Genomic DNA, 21,139 nt, shown 5'->3' on the forward strand with positions numbered 1-21,139 from the left:
ACTTTCTGTTTCATTTTAAAGGAGTAGGTTGCATCTACTGAAATTTGAAGTTTATAGTTAGAGCTACTAATGTTAGTTTGGGTTAGAAGTCGTGTTAGAATCCATACTGTGAGAGTGTACTAAAATTTTACATTACAATCCTGAATTCATTTTGAAGTGATCATTGTCACTGTCTTCCTTATCAGACATTAATTGTATACCTAGTATGTATAGAAGTGTGTTCTGTTGTCTGAAAAGAGATTTTGAATACAAAACTGAGGGAAAAACAGGGCATAAAGAATAATCATATTTAGATTACTTTAAACTCAAAAGAATTGAACTCCATTTATCTCATAGTGGAAATTCTGTCGCTTACATAGCAGGATAGAGTGAAGACAGTTCAGTGTACCTGGAAAGTCAAAAAAAGATTCAAGGAGAATCTGAGACTTTAAGGATGGGCAGAGTTTTAGTAAGAAGTGCAAATCTGAGCATAAGGGAAAAAATGACATAATCCATTAAGTAACTTTGACAATTCTGAGACAATAAAATAAAATGGATAGGTACATTTGCGATGCTGGTCATGGGAGTATATTAAGTGTGACAAACTAAATTAAGACAACTAAACCTGTTTTATATGGAAAAGTACTGTGACTATTGTGTACCATAAAGAAAAAAAGGTTTGATTATGTGAAACTTATAGTTCTCATGTTTGTATATATTCAGTGTTTCTGTGTCTATTTTAGGCAAATATATGGATCTGTTGTACAAAATTTCTATTAGCCTCTGAAATTTGTTGGGAAATACTCTACATGAAGAGAAAATAAGGAAGAATCTTAAAAATCTTCCAGAGCATTCTGTTGAGTTTTACTGCCCCTTCTGCTGCTTGAATTTTATCAACTTTTTTCCTAAGATGCTGGGAAGATCGCCAGACAGATTTTGTGTTTAATTTTATAACGTTCTAAACATTCACATATTGCACTGTTCATTTCAGATTTGTTTCATGAATACGTTGAAAAAAATGAAATATTTATTAATTGAAGCAATAAGCCATTCATGTGAGTTAAAAGAAAATGAACAATAAAGACTCTTAATGTCCAAAATTCCAAACAAACTAACTTTTTTTTCCCCTTTCTTGTACTTTGAGCAGAGTTCTACTACTCAGACAGATAGATCCATTATCTCCGGCAAGGGTCTTCTTTCTGTTTCCCTCACTTCTTCTTTGGTAGGTTTAGTGGTTCACTTAGAGAGTGGAGATCTCCCCTTGTCTTTTTTCTTTCATGGCATGTTGGCTGAAAAAAGAGCTTTGTTGTCTGGTGTCAGGGTTATTCTTAACATATTGTGGCAAGGTTATGCCGTGAAGTATATCTCTTCCTTGAGTAGCAGAAATGCTACTTATAGAGGATTCTACTTTAGTGCTTTAGTAAAGCCTGATTATTTACCCATTCTTAGCTACACAAGATAGTTTTGAGGCTATAAACAAAAGCATATAATTGCTAAATTAATAAAAGTCCTTTCACAGAAGTCAATGAAGAAACACTTAAAAAATCTATTTCTAAGTTTTATAGAACACTGATCTCCTGTCTTTTTCTCAAATATCTCAATTCTTTGATGGATTTTCTTTTACTTCTTCTTTTTTTTTTTTTTTTGTGATTGTTTATTGTAATACTCAAATGAGCCAAAGTAGTTGAACGCAGTCTTTGTATTGGACCTAGAAATCTCACAAAGGGACAAGGAAGGGAAAGAGAGTGTGAGGTGGGTGCACTGGAGCAGGCAGGATGTGAACATACTCACCCACAGAATATGAGGCTTAGGACTTTCACTTTCTGATCTGGCATGTCAGGAAGGAGCTTGGAAATTGTCACTTCTTCCTACAAACAAGTAAAAATCTGAGCAAACTGAAAAATCAACACTCTTAGAAGTGTCACAGAAGTGAGGTGAGGAGGTCAAAATCCTATTTAAAAATTTTGAAAGACAGGCCATACAAGAAGAACAATTTACCGGAGCAGAAATGCACAGGCAGAAATCTCCGTGAAAACCAGTACCTGGGTAGGAAAACCTGAACTGTAATTGATGAATTGCTGGAGGTTCAGCGCAGATAAGTCTGCAAAGGAAAAACTCTGGAAGACTCCCACATTTTTGTGAGTTTTGCTTCCTGGAGCTCTACTAGGTTCTCACCGTGAATATCAGAGAAAACTCCCCCTCAGCTCCATCAGAGTACAGTGTTCTGAACAAGGCCTATACTCAAAAGAAACTATTTTATAATATTAGAGCCTAAACTATTGGGATTTTGTCAGAGCCTAACTGAACTAGAAGAAGGAAAATACCCAAATTTAACTGGCCCTAGGCTTCCATACGGGGGGAAGAAAAATACCTAACTCCAGCCCTCTCTTTAGCTTCTGCATTAGAGAAGTGAAATATCCAATTCCAGCCCCCTCCAGTGATCTTGTCCCACTTAAGGAGAGGAAAGGAGTGGAATGAAAAACACTTGTGAAGTCACTGTTCAAAGGCACAGGCTCACTAAAAGACTGAGAACTGATATAAGACTATAGAATCCTTCACTTCCCCTGACCTCTTATCATCACATTACTGTTTATTGAGTTTCTTTCACTCAGTGCATCATGCTGGCTTTCAACAAAAAATTAGAAGGCACACTAAAAGACAAAAACACAGCTTGAAAAGACAGACCAAGCATCAGAATCAATGTCAAATATGGCAGAGATGTTGAAATTACAATACCTATGAATTTAAAACAACTGCAATTACTATGCTAAGACAACACACAAGAATAGGTTGGTAATGTAAATAGACAGATGGCAATTCTAAGAAATAATCAGAGAAATGCTAGAATCAAAAACACTAGAACAGAAGTCAAGAATGCCTGTAAGGGCTCATTAGTAGACCAGACATGGTGAAAGAAAGAATCCCTGCAACTGCAGATATATAACTAGAGACTTCTAAAACTGAGAATCAAAGAAAAAAACACTGAACAAAACCAAAACATAATCTCTAAGAAACATTGAGCAACTATAAAAGGTGTAATATACATAGAAGGAAAGAATAGAAGGAGAAGAGAGAAAGGAACAGAAGCAATCTTTTAAGTAATAATGATAAGAATTACATCTGACTTCTTCTCAGATACCATACAAAGAAGAAAAGAGTGGAATGAATTAATTCACGTTGAGAGGAAACAACCCACCATCCTAGAATTCTGTACCCTACAAAATTATCTTTCAAAAGTGAAGGAGAAATAAGGTTTCCTCAGACAAAAGAAAACTGAGGCAATCTGTGGCCAGTTGATCTGTTTTGTGAGAAATGTTAAAAGAAGTTATTGAGATAAGAAAAATGATATGAGTTAGAAAATTGGATCTACATATTAAATAAAAAAAAGCATTAGAGAAGAAATAAGTGAAGATAAATAAAATATTTCTTTTCATTTTTTTGAGACAGGGTCTCACTCTGTCACCTCGGCTGGAGTGCAGTAGCTTGATTTCAGTTCACTGCAACCTGTGCCTCCCAGGCTCAAACAATCCTCCCACCTCAGCCTCCCGAGTAGCTGTGACCACAGGTCCATGCCACTATGTCCAGCTATTTTTTTTTTTTTTGTATTTTTGGTTGAGACAGGATTTCACTATGTTGCCCAGACTGGTCTCGAATTCCTGAGCTTGAGCAATTCATCAGCCTCCCAAAGTGCTGGGATTACATGAGTGAGCCACCACACCTGGCCTATTTTTCTTATTTTAAATTGATATAATAGATAACATTTTTTGAAATAATAATAGCAATAATGTATTGAAAGATTACAGCTTACATGCAAGTGAAATGAATAATAGCAAAGACACAAAGAATGAGAGAAAAACATTAGGAATGACTTATTATTATTAGGTGCTTGCACTACCCATGAAACAGTGTTGTGTTTTTTGAAAGGAGAATTGGACTGGTTGTAAATGTACATTGCAACCTTCAGAGCAGTCACTAAAAAAGTCAAAAAGAAAGATAATTCATATGCTAAGAAGGGAGAGAAAATAGAATGATAAAAAATACTCAAATAAAACCTAAAATAACAGAAAAAGGAGCAAACAAATAGGAGCTGAAAGTAAGGGCAATGAAAAATAGAAAACAGTAACAAACACGGTAGATATTAATTATTAATTTGACTATATCAGTAATCAATTTAAGCAGCTCTCCAGGGATGAGAATAAAAAAATCAATCACAGGGATGAGAATAAAAAAAAAAGTATCAATGGTCTAAATACATCAATTAAAAGATAGAGATTGTCAGAGTGGATCAAACCAATACCCAAGTATTTCTTTTTATTTTATTTCCCACCTGGCCATCCCTACCAAGTATATGTTTTCTATAAAAACCCTGCTTTAAATACAAAGTCAAGTATAGATTAAAATAGTGAGAACAGAGAAAGAGAGAGCATGCTAACACTAATCAAATAAAGCCAGAGTAGTTCTGCTAATTTCCAACAGGGCAAATTTATGAGCAAGAAATATTATCAGGAATAAAGGGAAATGTTACATGTGATGGAAAGGTAGATTCTCCAAGAAGATACAACAATTCATAATGTGTATGTGCCAAACAATGGAGCATCAATATATATGAGACAAAACTGATAAAACTGCAAAGAAAAATAGATTAATTCATTATTATGGTTGGAGACTTCAACAGCCCTGTGTCAGAAATAGACAGATACAGCAGACAGAAAATCATTTAGGACATAGCTGAACTCAACAGCATCATTAATCAACTGGATGTAACTGACATCTTTAGGCTACTTTATCCAATAACAGCAGAACATACGTTATTTTCTAAGGAACATACATCAAGATAAACCACATTCTGGGCCATAAAACATACCTTAACACGTTTACAAGAATATAAATCATACAATATATGCTCTCAGGCCATAATTTAATTAAACTAGAAATGAATAATAGAAAGATAGCTGAAAAACTCCCAAATATTTGGAGATCACACGGAACACTTCTGAATAACACAAAGAGAAATCACAATAGAAATTAAGAACCTCTTTTGAGCTAAATAACAATAGAGTTGAAATATTGTAGGATGCAGTGAAAGCAATGCTTAGAGGGAAATGTATAGCATTGAGAGGTATTAGAAAACAAGAAAGATCTAAAATCAATAATATAAGCTTCCATTTTAGGAGACTACAAAAAGAAAAGTAATTAAATTCAAAGTAAGCAGAGGAAAAGAAATAATAAAAAAATAAAATAGATATCAATCAAATCAGAAACAGAAAATCAAAAAAGAAAATGGGTAAAACCAAAAAACTGGTTCTTTAAAAGACATAAAGTAGATTGCTCTAGTCAGGCTAAGAAAAAAAAGAGAAGACACTAATTATTAATATCAGAAATGAGAGCTCCACTGTGATGGCTCATGCCTATAATCCTGGCACTTTTGGAGGCCAAGGCAAGAGGATTGCCTGAACCCCGGAGTTCGAAGTTGGTGAACTATGATTACACCACTGCACTCCAGCCTGGGTACCAGAGGAGACCTTGTATCTAATTTTTTTTTTAAACTAGAAATAATAGAGGAGACATCACTACAGATTCCATAGACATTGAGAGGATAATAAAGAAATGCTATGAACAACTTTTGACCACGGATTTGATGACCTAGATGAATTTCTAGAAGGTACGATCTGCCAAAATTCTCACAATAAAAAATTGACGGTCTGAATTGGCCTATCTCTATTACAAATTTGAAATAATAATTGAAAACCTTCCAAAACAGAAAGAATCAAGCTCATATAAGTTCACTGGTGAGTACTACTAGACATTTAAGAAAACATTATACTAATTCTTTGTAATCACTTTCAGAGGATAGAAGCAGAAAGAATATTTTCTAACTCATTCTATGAGGTCAGCATTACCTCATAGATTGTAAAGGCATTACAAGAACATACAAAAACATAATAATATCTCTCATGAACATATATGCAAAACCACTCAATGAAATACTGGTAATCCAATCAAACAATATACACAAATAATTATGCACCATGACCAAGTCAGATTTGTCCCAGTATGCAAGGCTGGTTTAACATTGAACATTTAATTGACAATCTATCACATGAACAGACTAAAGAAAAATCACACAATTATATCAATAGTGCAGAAAAAAGCATTTGACAAAGTCCAATACCCATCATAATAAAAACAAACAACAAAGTAGAAATAGAGGGAAGTTTCCTCAAGTTGATGATGAACATCTACCAAAAACTTATAGCTAACACTGTAATTAATGATGGGGGACTACAAGCTTTCTTACTAATACCAGAAGTGACAAAATTTTGTTCTTTCTCACCATTCTTTTTCTTTTTTATTTATTTATTTTTTGTTTTTTGAGATGGAGTCTCACTCTGTCACACAGGCTGGAATGCAGTGGTGTGATGCTCACTGCAACCTCTTTCTCCCACGTTCAAACAATTTTACTGAGTAGCTGGGATTACAGGCATGTGCCACCATGCCTGGCTAGTTTTTGTATTTTTAGTAGAGGTAGGATTTCACCATGTTGGCCATGCTGGTCTTGAACTCCTGACCTCTAGCCATCTGCCCACCTTGGCCTTCCAAAGTGCTGACATTATAGACAGGCATGATCCACTGTGCCTGACTCATCACCCCCTTTCATCGTCATACTGGACGCCCTAGCCAATGCAATAAGACAAAAATAAATAAATAAATAAATAAATAAATAAACAAACAGATTATGAAGGAAGAAATAAAACAGGTTTTGTTTGCAAATGATATGGCCATCTATGTAGAAAATTTATAAAACCTGACCAAAAAACTCCTGGAGCCAAGAAGTGATTATAGCGACATTGTAGCAATACAAGGTTAACATACAAAAGTCAATCACTTTCCTGTATACCAGAAATCAACAAGTGGAATTTGAAATTAAAAACACATTACCATTTACATTAGCACCCTCCAACATTAAATATTTAGGTATAAATCTAACTAAATATGTATGAGATCTGTATGAGAAAAATGACAAAACTCTGATGAAAATATCAGAAGAACTAAATAAATGGAGAGATACTACATGTTCAGAGCTAGAAAGACTCGTGATTGTCAAGATTTCAGTTCTTCTTAAATTAATCTATAGATACAACATAATTTCAATAAAAATTCCAGCACATTGTGTTGTGGATGTTGACAAACTTATTCTAAAGTTTATATGGAGGCTGGGCACAGTGGCTTATGCCTATTATCCTAGCACTTTGGGAGGCTGAGGCAGGAGGATTGCTTGAGCCTAAGAGTTCAAGATCAGCCTGGGCAACATAGTGAAATTCTGTGTTTACAAAAAAATTAGCTGGGCTTAGTGATACATGCCTATAGTCCCAGCTACTCAGGAGGCTGGGAGGGGAAGATTCCCTGAGCCCAGGAGGTTGATGCTGAGATGAGCTGTGATCAACACCACTGCTCTTCAGCCTGGGTAATAGAGTGAGAACCCTGTCTCAAAAAAAGGAAATTTATGTGGGGAGGCAAAAGACCCAGAATAGCCAACTCAATACTGAAGGAGAAGAACAAAGTTGCAGGAGTGACACTATCTTACTTCAAGACTTACTGTAAAGCTACAATAATCAAGACAGCATGCTATTTGCAAAAGAATCGACAACTAGATCAATAGAATAGATAGAGTCCAGAAATAGACCCACATAAATATAGTCAACTAATTTTTGACAAAGGATACATGGCAATACAATGAAACAAAGATAGCGTTTTCAACAAATGGTGCTAGAAAAACTGAACATCAACAGGCAAAAAAAAAAAAAAAAAAAAAAAAACTCTTGATACAGACCTTACATTTTTAATAAAAGTTAACTCAAAATAGGTTATAGACCTAAATGTAAAATTATAAAAGTCTTAGATGATAACATATAAGGAAATCTAGATGGCTTTGGGTATGGCAATGATTTTTTTTAGATACACAAGGGCATAATTCATGAAAAAAAGTAATTTACAATTTGGACTTTGGTAAAATTAAAAACATCTGCTTCACAAAAGACACTGTCAAAAAAGAATGGGAAGACAAGTCCCAGACAGGGAGAAAATATTTGTGAAAAACATTTCAGATAAAAGACTGTTATCCAGAATATACAAAGATGCTTAAAACTCAAAAATAGTAAAACAAACAATCCAGTTAAAAAATAAGTCAAAAACCTGAATAGACACAGTGCCAAAGAATACACATGTAATACATGGCAAACAAGCATACGAAAATATTTACCACGACACATGTCTTCAGGGAAATGCAAATTTAAACAAAAATGAGATAATACACATCTATTGGAATGGCCAAAATCCAGAACATTGTCCACACAGTATACTGGTGAGGAAATGAAACAAGCTAAACGTTCATTCATTGCTGATGGAAATGCAAAATAGTATAGCCACTTTGGAGGATGGCTTGGCAGATTCTTACAAAAATAAATATACTCTTACTATATGATCCAGCAGTCACACATCTTGGTGTTTACCAAAATGAGCTGAAAAGTATGTCCACACAAAAGCTGCATGCAGATGTTTTTGGCAACTTTATTCTTAATTTCAAAAACTTGGAAACAATCCAGATGTACTTCAGAAGGGGAATGAATTAATTGTGATATATTCAGTCAGTAGAGCATTACTCAGCACTAAAAGAAAATGAGGTACCATCCATGAAAAGACATGGAGGAATCTTAAATATTTACTACTAAGTGAAAGAAACCTATCCAAAAAGGATACCTACTGTAGGATTCTAACAATATGACATTCTGGAAAAGGCAAAGCTATGGAGACAGTAAAAGGAGTAGTGGTTGCCAGAAGTTGGGGTTGGGGGTGAGGATGAAAAGGCAGAACACAAAGGATTTTTAGGGCAGTGAAACTATTCTATATGATACTGTAATGGTGGATATAAGGCCAGGCGTGGTGGCTCATACCTGCAATCCCAGCACTTTGGGTGGCTGAGGTCGGCGGATCACGAGGTCAGGAGATCAAGATCATCCTGGTTAACACGGTGAGACCCGTCTCTACTAAAAAAATGCAAAAAAATTAACCAGACGTGGTAATGGGTGCTGGTAGTCCCAGCTACTCAAAAAAAAAAAAAAAAAAAAAAAAAGGTGGATACATGTCATTATAGATTTTCAAAACCATAGCTTGCACGACACCAAGAATGATCCCTAATGTAAACTAGGGACTTTGGGTGATACTGATGTGTCAATGTAGATTCATTGATTATAATAATTGTACCACTCTGGTGAGGAATGCTGATAGTACATGAGCTTGCCTTATAAAGAAAGGTACAGGGGTTCTGTGGGAACTCTCTGTACTTTCTGCTCAATTTTGCTGTGTATCTGAATTGGGCTTCAAATGAACTCATTTCGCATGTTAATTTTACCTCTTATAGATATTACATTTTATTATTAGTGGCGTAAGGAAACGACATCCACCACACGAGCCACAGGACTGTTTTGCTGAAGGCGATGCATATTTGTTTGCTGATTCTTGATAATCATTGGGAAAAAGCTTCAAGGTTAAATGCTGTGGATTGAATAGTGTCAGATGCTCATTGAGGTACTCATGGAAAGTTTACTTCCTTTCTTAACTAAAACCTCACTCTACCCTAAGGACAAGGATTGCTTTCCCAACATCTGAAAACTTTATTCATTCTCTCACCCCCTTCATTTCCAAAGATGGAATTTATGTGAAGCCTCTTTCTTCCTCTCTTGAATCACTACTCTCTTGTTTCAGAGGTTCACATCTTTCCCAATAGCTTCCACAAGCACTTCATGTTTTCTTGCTTCCAAAGCTTTACCTCTAACCCTTACTCTTGCCTGAAGTTCAAAACCATTTGTGAAATTGTCCCCCGGATCTTTTCATATGACCATACTAAAAACTCAACTTATTCTCTTAACAAAAGTAATTTTCCTTTAATATTTTCCATAGGAATGAACAGGTTCACAATTCACCAAGATTTATTATTAGTATTCGTCAACATCTAATGTGCTACACATTTTACTTTCATGTTTTGTTTACTACCTGTCTTCCCCTTCCAAATATGTAAATTCCATGAAGGTCAAGTTTTTGTCTCCTTTGTTTTCTGCTGTATTCCAAGCACCTAGAAGAATGACTAGCATACACTAGTGCTCACTACTTACTGAATAAATGGGTGACTCTATCTTCTTTGAAATCAACTTCAAAAATTAGATGACCTTCATTTTATCATGTAGCTATTTCCTAAGAATATAATTTTAAAATCAAAGTCATCAGCATTTTTGAAGCCCTTAATTTTTTTTTTTTTCAGATGTAAAGGAGTAAGACTAAAAAAGCTCTTTTTAAAATGCAATTGTTGTTGCAGACACTGCTGGAGTCATCTTGATGTGATGACTGGAGCTGTTGCAGCCATCTTGCACCTGAGGAACAAGTCAACTTACCATGATATAAGAAAAAAAATGCTAAAAAGAACCCTAGTTTTTGATGATATTATTGAGAAGGAGTCCTGATCAATTTCCCATAGACCTTGCCCAACCTATACATTTATTGTTTAATAAGTCCCAACAGCTACACATAAGCAGTTGGGCTGAATATATGTCAATTTTAAGGTCTCCTAGTTTTTAAACATATACAGATGGCCCTTGAAAAACACAGTTTGAACTACATGGATCCACTTATACGCAGTTTTGCAATAAATATATTGGAAAATTTTAAAGACATGTTTGGCAATTTGAAAAATCTCACAAACTATGTAGCCAAGAAATACTGAAAAAAAGAGAAAAGGTTAGGTATGTCACAATTCATGAAATATACATAGATACTAGTTTATTATTTACTACCATAAAATGTATACAAATCTGTAATAAAAATTAAGATTTATCAAAACCTAGAGACAAAAACAGAGACCATACATGGTGCCATTTGCAATGAAGAGTAAATATAAACAAATGTAAAGATGTAGCATTAGACTATAGCTGCATGAAATTAACTGTAGTACATACTGTACTATTGTAATAATTTCAGAGCCAGCTCCTGTTGCTATTGTAGTGCCCTCATGTGTGGTGGTTACCTGCTTCAAACACCTCCCTGTGATGCTAATCACCTCCACTTGAGTAGTTCATCTCTCCAGTAAATTGTATATCCCAGTAAAAAGTAATCTCTGATGGCTCTTGTGTCTTTTTCATTGTGTTTAGTGCAATACTGTAAACCCTGACTAACACCATGGGACCCACACAAAGTGCCATTAATGATGCTGGAAGTCGTCTCAAAAAGCAGAGAAAAGTCATGACATTACAAGAAGAAGTTGAATTGCTTGATATGTACTGTAGATTCAGTTCTGCAGCTTCAGTTGTCCATGGTTTCCAGATATATGAATCCAACATAAGGACCACTGTAAAAAAAAAAAAATAGAAAAGGAAATTCAGGAAGCCATAGCTGTAGCCATGCCAGCAGGTGTGAGAAACTTGCACTTTTTGCAAAATATCATTTTATCTTTTATGGAAAATTCAGCTTTTGCAGGATTACTATAAAAATTCATATCTATGGTTAGACTCTAGTATTATTTGAGTAAAAAATGAAGTCCTTATATGACAATGTAAAGCAAAACGACAGTGAAGAATCTAAAGCTGAAGAATTAAATGCCAGCATAGAATGCTTTGGTAAATTTGGAAAGGCTGGCTTAAAAAAATGTTGAGACAGCGAGAGAAACAGCTTCTGTGGACCAAGAGGTAGCAGACACGATTTAAAAAATCACTGAGGAGAAAAGACATCTGCCTGAACAGGTTTTAGTGTAGATAAAAGTGCTCTATTTTAGAAAAAAAAAAAAATGCCACAGAGGACTTTTATTAGTAAGAAAGAGGAGCAGGCCAGGTTCAGTGGCTCACACTTATCTCCCAGCAATTTGGGAGGCTGAGGTAGGCAGACCACGAGGTCAGGAGTTTGAGACTAGCCTGGTCAACATGGTGAAACCCCGTCTCTACTAAAAATACAAAAATTAGCCAGGTGTGGTGGCATGTGCCTGTAGTCCCAGCTACTCAGGAGGCTAAGACAGCAGAATTGCTTGAACCTGGAAGGCAGAGGTTGCAGTGAGCTGAGATCATGCCACTGCACTCCAGCCTGGGTGACAGAGCAAGACTCCGTCTAAAAAAAAAAAAAAAAAAAAAATCAAACTCTAGAATTTGGGACAGGAAGGAATAGGCTAACTCTACTGTTTTGCACAAATGCAGTTCCATTTGTGATCAGAACTACCTTAATCTACAAATTTGTTAACCCCTAACTCTTGAAAGGAAAAGAAAAACACTAGCTTATGGTCTTTCGGTTATACAAGAACCCTTTTGCTGAATTGGTTCCATCAATGCTTTGTTCGTGAAGTCAGGAAGTACCTAGCTAGTAAGGGGCTGCCTTTTAAAGTTCTTTGGATATTGGATCATGCCCCTGGCCACCCAGAACTCCATGAGTTCAACACCACAGGTGTTGAAGTGGTCCTGTGGTGTTGAAGTGGTCTACTTGTCTCCAAACACAGTCTAACAGCCTAATAGATTAGCAGGTCATAAGGATTTTTAACATTCGTTACCCATAGTACTTTAGGGAAAAGACTGTCAATGCTATGGAAGGTAATCTCGACAGAGAGAACAACATGAAAGTCTGGAAGGATTATACCGTTGAAGTTATCATCATTGTTATAGAAAAAGCCATAAAAGCCATCAAGGCCAAAACAATGAATTCTGACTGGAGAAAACTGTGTCCAGATGTTTTGCATGATTTCCCAGGATTTATGATAGAGCCAATCAAAGAAATCACAAAAAAGTTCATGAGTCTGGCAAAAATGGTGGGAAGTGAAGGGTTTCAAGATACGGATCTCGGAGAAATTCAAGAGCTAATAGACACTACACCAGAAGAATTAACAGAACAACTGGATGAAGATGAGTGCTTCCAAACCAGTGCCAGATGATGAAGAGGAAGATGTAGAAGCATCAGTGCCAGAAAACAAATTGACATTAGACAATCTGGCAGAAGGGTTCTGATTATTTAAGACTGCTTTTGACTTATTTTGCAACACAGAGTCTTCTATGATATGGGGACTAAAACTAAAGCAAATTGTGGGAGAAGATTGGTGTCATGTAGAAACATTTTTTTTTTAAATTATACTTTAAGTTCTAGGGTACATGTGCATAACGTGCAGGTTTGTTACACATGTATACTTATGCCATGTTGGTGTGCTGCACCCATCAACTCGTCAGCACCCATCAATTCATCATTTATATCGTGTATAACTCCCCAATGCAATCCCTCCCTCCTCCCCCCTCCCCATGATAGGCCCCAGTGTGTGATGTTCCCCTTCCTGAGTCCAAGTGATCTCATTGTTCAGTTCCCACCTAAATGAAAAAGCAAAAATGTTAGACAGAAATTGTGGTGTATTTCCACAGAGTCACACTGAGTGTGCCTGCCTCTCCTGCCTCCCCTTTTACCTCCTTTTCCTTTTCTGCCTCTGCCACCCTCAAGACAGTAAGATCCAATACCTCTTCTTCCTCCTCCTCCTCAGCCTACTCAGTGTTAAAGATGACAAGGATGAAGACCTTCATGATGATCCATTGCCACTTAATAAATAGTAAATATATTTTCTCTTCTTTATGATTTTCTTAATAACTTTCTTTTCTCTAGCTTACTTCATTGTAAGAATATAGTATAACACATATCACATACAAAGCCTATTTACTGTTAGTCTACTGTTTATGTTACTGTTAAGGCTTCTGGTCAATAGTAGGTTATTAATAGTCAAGTTTTGGGGGAGTCAAAATTACAGCTGTGCGGGGGTTGGGTGTTGGTGCCCCTAACATTGTTCAAAGGTCAACTGTACTATTAAAAGTTGATGTTACCCATCATATTTCAATGGTCAAATCTAACAGCTTCCCATTGCTCTTTAAATAAAATTTAAACTCTTTTCTATGGCCTACAAGGCCATACCTACTTCTCTAACTTTTCCTCACCCAATTGTCTTCCTCCTTTATTATGGTCTAGTCATATTGGGCTTTTTATGTTTCTTAATCTCTCTCTCTCTCTCTCTCTCTTTTTTTTCCCCAAAAGCACTTCCACTTACTGTTATCTCCAACCAGAGTCATTTTCCTCTAGATGGTTGAAATTGTCTTATTCTCAGATATCAGTTCAAATATCATATCTCCCAGGTGCTTTCTCCATTACATTTTCTTTTTTAGTTTTTTTATTTTACTTTTTAAAATCTAATTTTAAAAATTGACTTACTTGTTTATTGCTCCCTCTTTCAAATATACGGATCATGGATGTATGATCCTGTCTCTCCAGTTTACCTGTGTATCTCTAACACCCAGAACAATACCTCTTATGTGTACTTAAATCGTGGTTTGTGCTCAAAAGTATTTTTTGAACAAATGAATAAGAGTATGCGATGATTAAGACAAAGGTTATCCGAAAAAGATTGATTAGATAAAACTTACAGTATTTCTGTGTTCTTAAAATGCTTATAATAAAAAAATTAAAAGAAAAATTATGCTAGGGAAATTAATTTGGCAAATAATAATATTTACTAAATAAGGAACACATCCAAATGAATAAAAAAGGCAAACAAATACAGCTGATGTAGGAGGTGAAACATCTCTACAATGAGAATTACAAAACACTGTTCAAAGAAATCAGAGAAGACACAAACAAATAGAAAAACATCCCAGGCTCATGGATAGGAAGAATCAATATAATTAAAATGGCTATACTGCCCCAGGCAATTTACAGATTCAATTCTATTCCTATCAAACTACCAATGCCATTCTTTAAATAACTAGAAAAAGCTATTTAAAAATTCATATGGTACCAAAAAAGAGTCTGAATAACCTAGACAATTCTAAGCAAAAAAGAAGAAACCTGGAGGCATCACATTATCTGACTTCAAATTATATTACAAGGCTACAGTAACCAAAACAGCATGGTACTGGTATGAAAACAGGCACATAGACCAATGGAACAGAATACAGAGCCCAGAAATAAGGCCACATATCTACAACCATTTGATTTTTGACAAAGCTGACAAAGCAATGGAGAAAAGACTTCCTATTCAATAAATGGTTCTGGGATAACTGGCTAGCCATTTGCAAAAGATTGAAGCTGGACCCCTTCCTTACACCATACACAAAAATGAACTCAAGATGGATTAAAGACTTAAATGCAAAACCCCAAACTATAAAAACCCTGGAAGACAACATAGGCGATACTATCCTGGACATAGGAAAGGGCAAATATTTCATGACAAAAGCACCAAAAGCAATTGCAGCAAATGCAAAAATTGACAAATGGGATTTGATCAAGCTTAAGAACTTCTGCACAAAAGAATCTAACAACAGTGGAAACAGACAACCTACAGAATGGGAGAAAATATTTGAGAAATTATGTCTCTGACAAAAGTTTAATATTCAGCATCTCTAAGAAACTTACAAAAATTTACAAGAGAGAAACAAGCCCCATTAAAAAGTGGGCAAAAGACATGAACAGACACTTCTCAAAAGAAGATATACATGCAGTCAACAGCTTATGAAGAAAAGTTCATCATCACTGATCATTAGAGAAATGCAAATCAAAATCACAATGAGATTCCATCTCACACCTGTTTGAATGGCTGTTATTAAAACGTCAAAAAATAACAAATGCTGGTAAAGTTGTGGAGTAAAGGGAACACCTATACACTGTTGGTTGGAGTATAAATTAGTTCAACCATTGTGGAAAGTAGCATGTCAATTCCTCAAAGAGCTAAAAGCAGAATTACCAATTGACCCAGCAATCTCATTACTGGGTATACACCCAGAGGAAAATAAATCATTCTACCAGAAAGACACATTCAGGTGAATGTTCATTGCAGTACTATTCACAATAGCAAAGATAAGGAATCAACCTAAATGCCCATCAATGACAGATTGGATAGAGAAAATGTGGCATATATACACCATGGAATACTATGTAGCCATAAAAAAGAATGTGATTGTGTCTTTTGCAGGGACATTGATGGAGACAGAGGCTTTTATCCTTAGCAAAGTAATGCAGGAACATAAAACCAAATACTGCATGTTCTCACTTAAAAGTTGGAGCTAAATGATGAAAGCTTATGAACACAAAGAAGGAAACAATAGACACTGGGGTCTACTTGAGGTGGGAAGAGGGAGAGAAGCAAAAAAGATCACTATTGGGTACTGGGCTTAAAACCTAGATGATGAAATAACATGTACAACAAACCCATATGACATATGTTGCCTATGTAAGAAACCTTCACATATACCCCCAAACCTAAAATAAAAGTTAAAGAAAAACACATGAAAATGACAAGCACACAAATAAACAGGCAAAAGCAATGATCAACTAATTCAATAAAAACTTGCTTAGTACTCTTATGAAAAAATAGATTTCACTAAGAAGCAAGGGAATACAAATAAAATCAAGTGAACATTAAGTTTTACAAATTAGTAATGTAATAATAAAATAAATGCTATATAGAGTGTGTATGTATTGCATTATAACTGTATGCCAAGAACTGTTCATCTTTTTACATCTTTAAGTACATAAACGTAACAGAGGGAAAATGGTCACTGTTAGAAATGTTCAAGAAACAGCAAGAAGGCCAGTATGCCTGGTGGAAAGAGAATCAAGGGGATGCTGAGAGATGAAGTCTGACGCAGACTGGCAGTTAGCAGGTTCTTAATATGTTTTTTAGGACCGGCTATCTCTAATTGGTGGGGCCAAAAGCCAATTTTATTTTCATCTTTTGCTTATTCGTATTTCTATATTTTCTAAATAAATGCTTGTTACTTTTATAATATAAAATAAATATTTTAATAAAATTTTATTTACAAATGAAATACCATAAAATATACGATGGTGGCATGCACCTATAGTCCCAGATACTCAGGAGGCTGAGGTAAAAGTGTCACCTGAACCCAAGAGTTCCAGTGAGCTATGATCAGTCTAAGTGATAGAGTGAGACCCTGTCTCTAAAAAAAGCAAACAAAAAGAGGTAATAGATTGTGTTCTGTTAGCTACTAAAAATTAATCATTTTCCCCATAGATAAAATGAAATTCTTTTCTTCCTTTCTTCTTTCATCAGGTATTTCTTACTTACATCGCCTAACTTGATTTTATGTAATTTGATATAAAGAGATTTGAATTATCTTTATATCAAAGAGTTAATCAAAGATTAACTCTCTTTTTATCAAATATTTTTTATATCTCTTTGTTATAAAAAGAATGTAAATCTCTTTATATCAAAGACCCTATCATTATTGCCAACATAGTTCAATGAAAGAAGCACGTAATTTGAGGCACTGACCACACGACCTTGGGCAAATACATACATTTATTATCCTTCAGTTTCTTCATCTACTCATGCTTGTCATGAAGATAAATAAAATATATGGACTCCTCTGAGTTATCAGAAGAGTTCTAAACCTAATACATTCAGGCTTCCTGAAACCCATTACTTCAAATGCAACGTGGTCATTATTGTGCTCTGCTGTTGAGATTTAACCTGTCTTTTCATTTCCACTTTTCCATTTTAAATTTTATATTATATATTTAAAATGTTATACTTTCAGCTGTTTTCAAATCAACTCTTGGGCTGTTGGCTATCACACAAAATTTTCTCTTCTACAGAGATGAACATAGGGCCTATAGAACATTCAATGGTCCAGAACATGTCTTCTTTTTGTGGTTCAACTTGATTCCATTCTGGTGATATTTGAAGAGCTGCAAATACTGCTTTTAAATTTAGGTTTTTCATTTGACATTTAAGTAAAACCTTACACTGTAAATCAGCTGTTTTCACTTGTAAGTGCTGCATGTGATTTATTTTAGAAGCAAATGGGGAAAATTTTATTTAAAGATGACTACCCCCTCTTTTAAGTTTCTCGCCAATTTTTTTCAAAAAAAAAAACTTGGAAAACAAACAAAAAATGATAAAATGATGTAATGAGTACATTTAATATTTACTAGACTATTGCTCACTTTCAAAATTTAAGTAATCCTTATACATTAAGCTAAATCTTATATCTAATCTATATTTTTTTCATTGTATGCAATGTTCATTCTTTGTGATTCTTAATTACATGTTCATTCTCTATTTTCTCAAAGTATTTACTAAGTGTATTCTATGGATAGAAGCTTATGTCTGAGTCAAAATACAGAGCTTGGCTTTGAGGCAGAACAGCAATCAAGCAATGAAGACCTAATTTTGTAAGTCAACCTGCCACTGGGGTAGCTGTAAATCCATGGCTTCTAGTTATTACTCAATAGATGTTCAAGAAATGACCGATTGTGTTTGGTTTTTGTTCTTCTGTATTCTTAGAACCACTTTCACTTAGTCATATATTTTCATTACAGGACTAGCAATTATCACTGATTATCAAAAATAAGAGCTGTGTTTTATTATGGAAGGGAAGGCAGAATATAAGCTAGTAAGAACAAAATGGATATATTTAAAATTTGAGGTAAGTTATATGAAAGCATTGACTAAGGTTCAGTGATTATGAACTACAGGTTGGTCAGGGAGGATTTGTTTATAAAAATGATAGCACACCTTCATTCTCTGATGAGGTGTTTTGTGAATAAATGGACCATCACTTGAGGTCAGGAGTTTGAGACCAGCCTGACCAACATGGTGAAACCTCGTTTCTACTAAAAATACAAAAAAAAAAAAAAAAATTAGCTGGGCGTGGTGGCAGGTGCCTGTAATCCCAGCTACTTGAGAGGTTGAGGCAGGAGAATCACTTGAACCCAGGAGGTGAAAGTTGCAGTGAGCCGAGATGGCGCCATTCCAGCCTGGGCGACAAAAGCGAAACTCCATCTCAAAAAAAAAAAAAAAAAAAAGAAAACCCCGTTTAAAAAAAATAAAGGAAATGTACTGCGTGTGGCAGTTTCAATACAAATATTTTGAGCTTTGTAGTAAAAGTTCCACAGAAAAGATAAAGAAAGCTAAGATGCCAAGATTATATCATAAAACAACATTCCTTTTTGTCTTTTGTATTGTTTGGTTAAAGAAAACCATGCTTTACTCATTATTTTCAGAGTTGTTACTTCGTCTTAACAGCGCAATCAATTAACAGAGGAAACAATTTATACAGTGTCAAATGATTTATTGTTATTCCATAAATTTAAAATAATTTAGATGGAATAAGTCAGGATTGCAATACTTTCATGAACACTGTGCCATTTTATTTATTTATTTATTTATTTATTTATTTTTGAGATGGAGTTTCCCTCTGTTGCCCAGGCTGGAGTGCAATGGCATGATCTGGGCTCACTGCAACCTCTGCCTCCTGGTTTAAGCGATTCTCCTGCCTCAGCCTCCCAAGTAGTTGGGATTACAGTCACCCACCACCACACGTGTCTAATTATTGCAGGTTTTAGCAGAGACGGGGTTTCACCATGTTGGCCAGGCTGGTCTCAAACTCCTGACCTCAGGTGACCCGTCCACCTCGGCCTCCCAAAGTGCTGGAATTACAGGCATGAACCACCGCCTTTACTCTATTACAGCATTCATTGAATATCTATTTCAGGTGACCCATAGTATAGAGTGTAATTTAACCTTCATAAAGCTAGGTCTGATATACGTATTAGTATCTTTTCTATGACTAACAACACTGGGTCTCAGAGAGGAACAAGGCCACACAGCAAGTTAATTACAAATTTGAGATTTAATTATTTACATGGCTTTTGTTTGTTTGTTTGTTTGTTTCCCAACTGTACAAAATAAGCTACCTAGAAGTGGGACCCTGCATGGTTAAGAGTGTGGACTCTGGATTAGGTTCTGCTGATTTCTTGTTGCCTAGTCATTGAAAGATTAATTCAATGTCCCTTAGTTTTCTGATCACAGAGTTGATAAGACATTTTAAATTACACTGATCTTTAGTTGGGATAAAAATATAATACCTGTGAAACACCTAGAATAGTGCCTAGTACATAGTCAACACTCTGTGAATCTTAGGTGATTTGATATTTATATATATTTAGGTGTTATTAATGTTCATCACAGATGAAATCTATTTTACTCTTTTCTGTATGCAAGCCCTAGATGAGACACTCTGCCCATGTGTTCTAATGTCCTTTTGTTGATTGGTTTGAGGATCTCAATTATGCTTTCTGTGTTAGTCCATTTTCATACAGCTATAAAGAAATCCCTGAGACTGGGTAATTTATAAAGAGAAAGAGGTTTAACGGACTCATAGTTCTACATGGCTGGAGAGGCCTCATAATCATAGTGGAAGGTGAAGCACATGTTACATGGCAGTAGGCAAGAGAGTGTATGCAGGGGAACTGCCCTTTACAAACCCTCAGATCTCATGAGACTTAGTCGCTATCACAAGAACAGCATAGGAAAACAGATCAAATAATTAAATTATCTCCTACTGGGTCCCTCCCACAACATGTGGAGATTATGAGAGCTACAATTCAAGATGAGATTTGGGTGTGTTCACAGCCAAGCCATATCACTTTCTTATAGGAAATCTCCTCTCTATATATTAAATACTCAACTGTGTATAATGTTTATCTCCTGTACAAAGTTGAACAATAAAGTTTTGGTGCCTAAAGCTTATATAATGAAAATGGTTCTTTTAAGTAAATATAATACAAAATATCAAATTAGACAGAAAGAGAAGGTTTACTTAGAATTTGAAAAGGAGTCACACAAAATACCAAAAAATGTCACACACACTGAAGCAGGAAAATAGGGTCTGGAGGCAGGGAACATAAAGTCGATTCACACTTCAGCTATGACAGCAAACTCCATAGGGCATACCGTGTAAATAACTTTGCAACTTTACTTCATCCTCTCCATTTACATAGGGCGTGCTCAAGTAACCAATGGAATCCTCTAGAGGGTATTTAAACTCTCCCAAATTCTGTAACGGGGCCCTTGAGCCCCTATGCTTGGGCCCATTCCACACTGTGGAGTGTACTATCATTTTCAAAAAATCCCTTTATTCCTTCCTAGCTTTGTTTGTGCGTTTTGTCCAATTCTTTGTTCAAGATGCCAAGAACCCGGACACCCTCCACTGATGACAACACCATAAGACTTAGAAAAAAGGAACACATTTCATTAATTACATGGTATATATATTTTTTTCCCTATAGTTTTGGTTGCATATTGTAT

This window comes from Rhinopithecus bieti, unplaced genomic scaffold, assembly GCF_001698545.2.
Source record: "Rhinopithecus bieti isolate Rb0 unplaced genomic scaffold, ASM169854v2 scaffold_69822, whole genome shotgun sequence".
Lineage (NCBI taxonomy): Eukaryota > Metazoa > Chordata > Mammalia > Primates > Cercopithecidae > Rhinopithecus > Rhinopithecus bieti.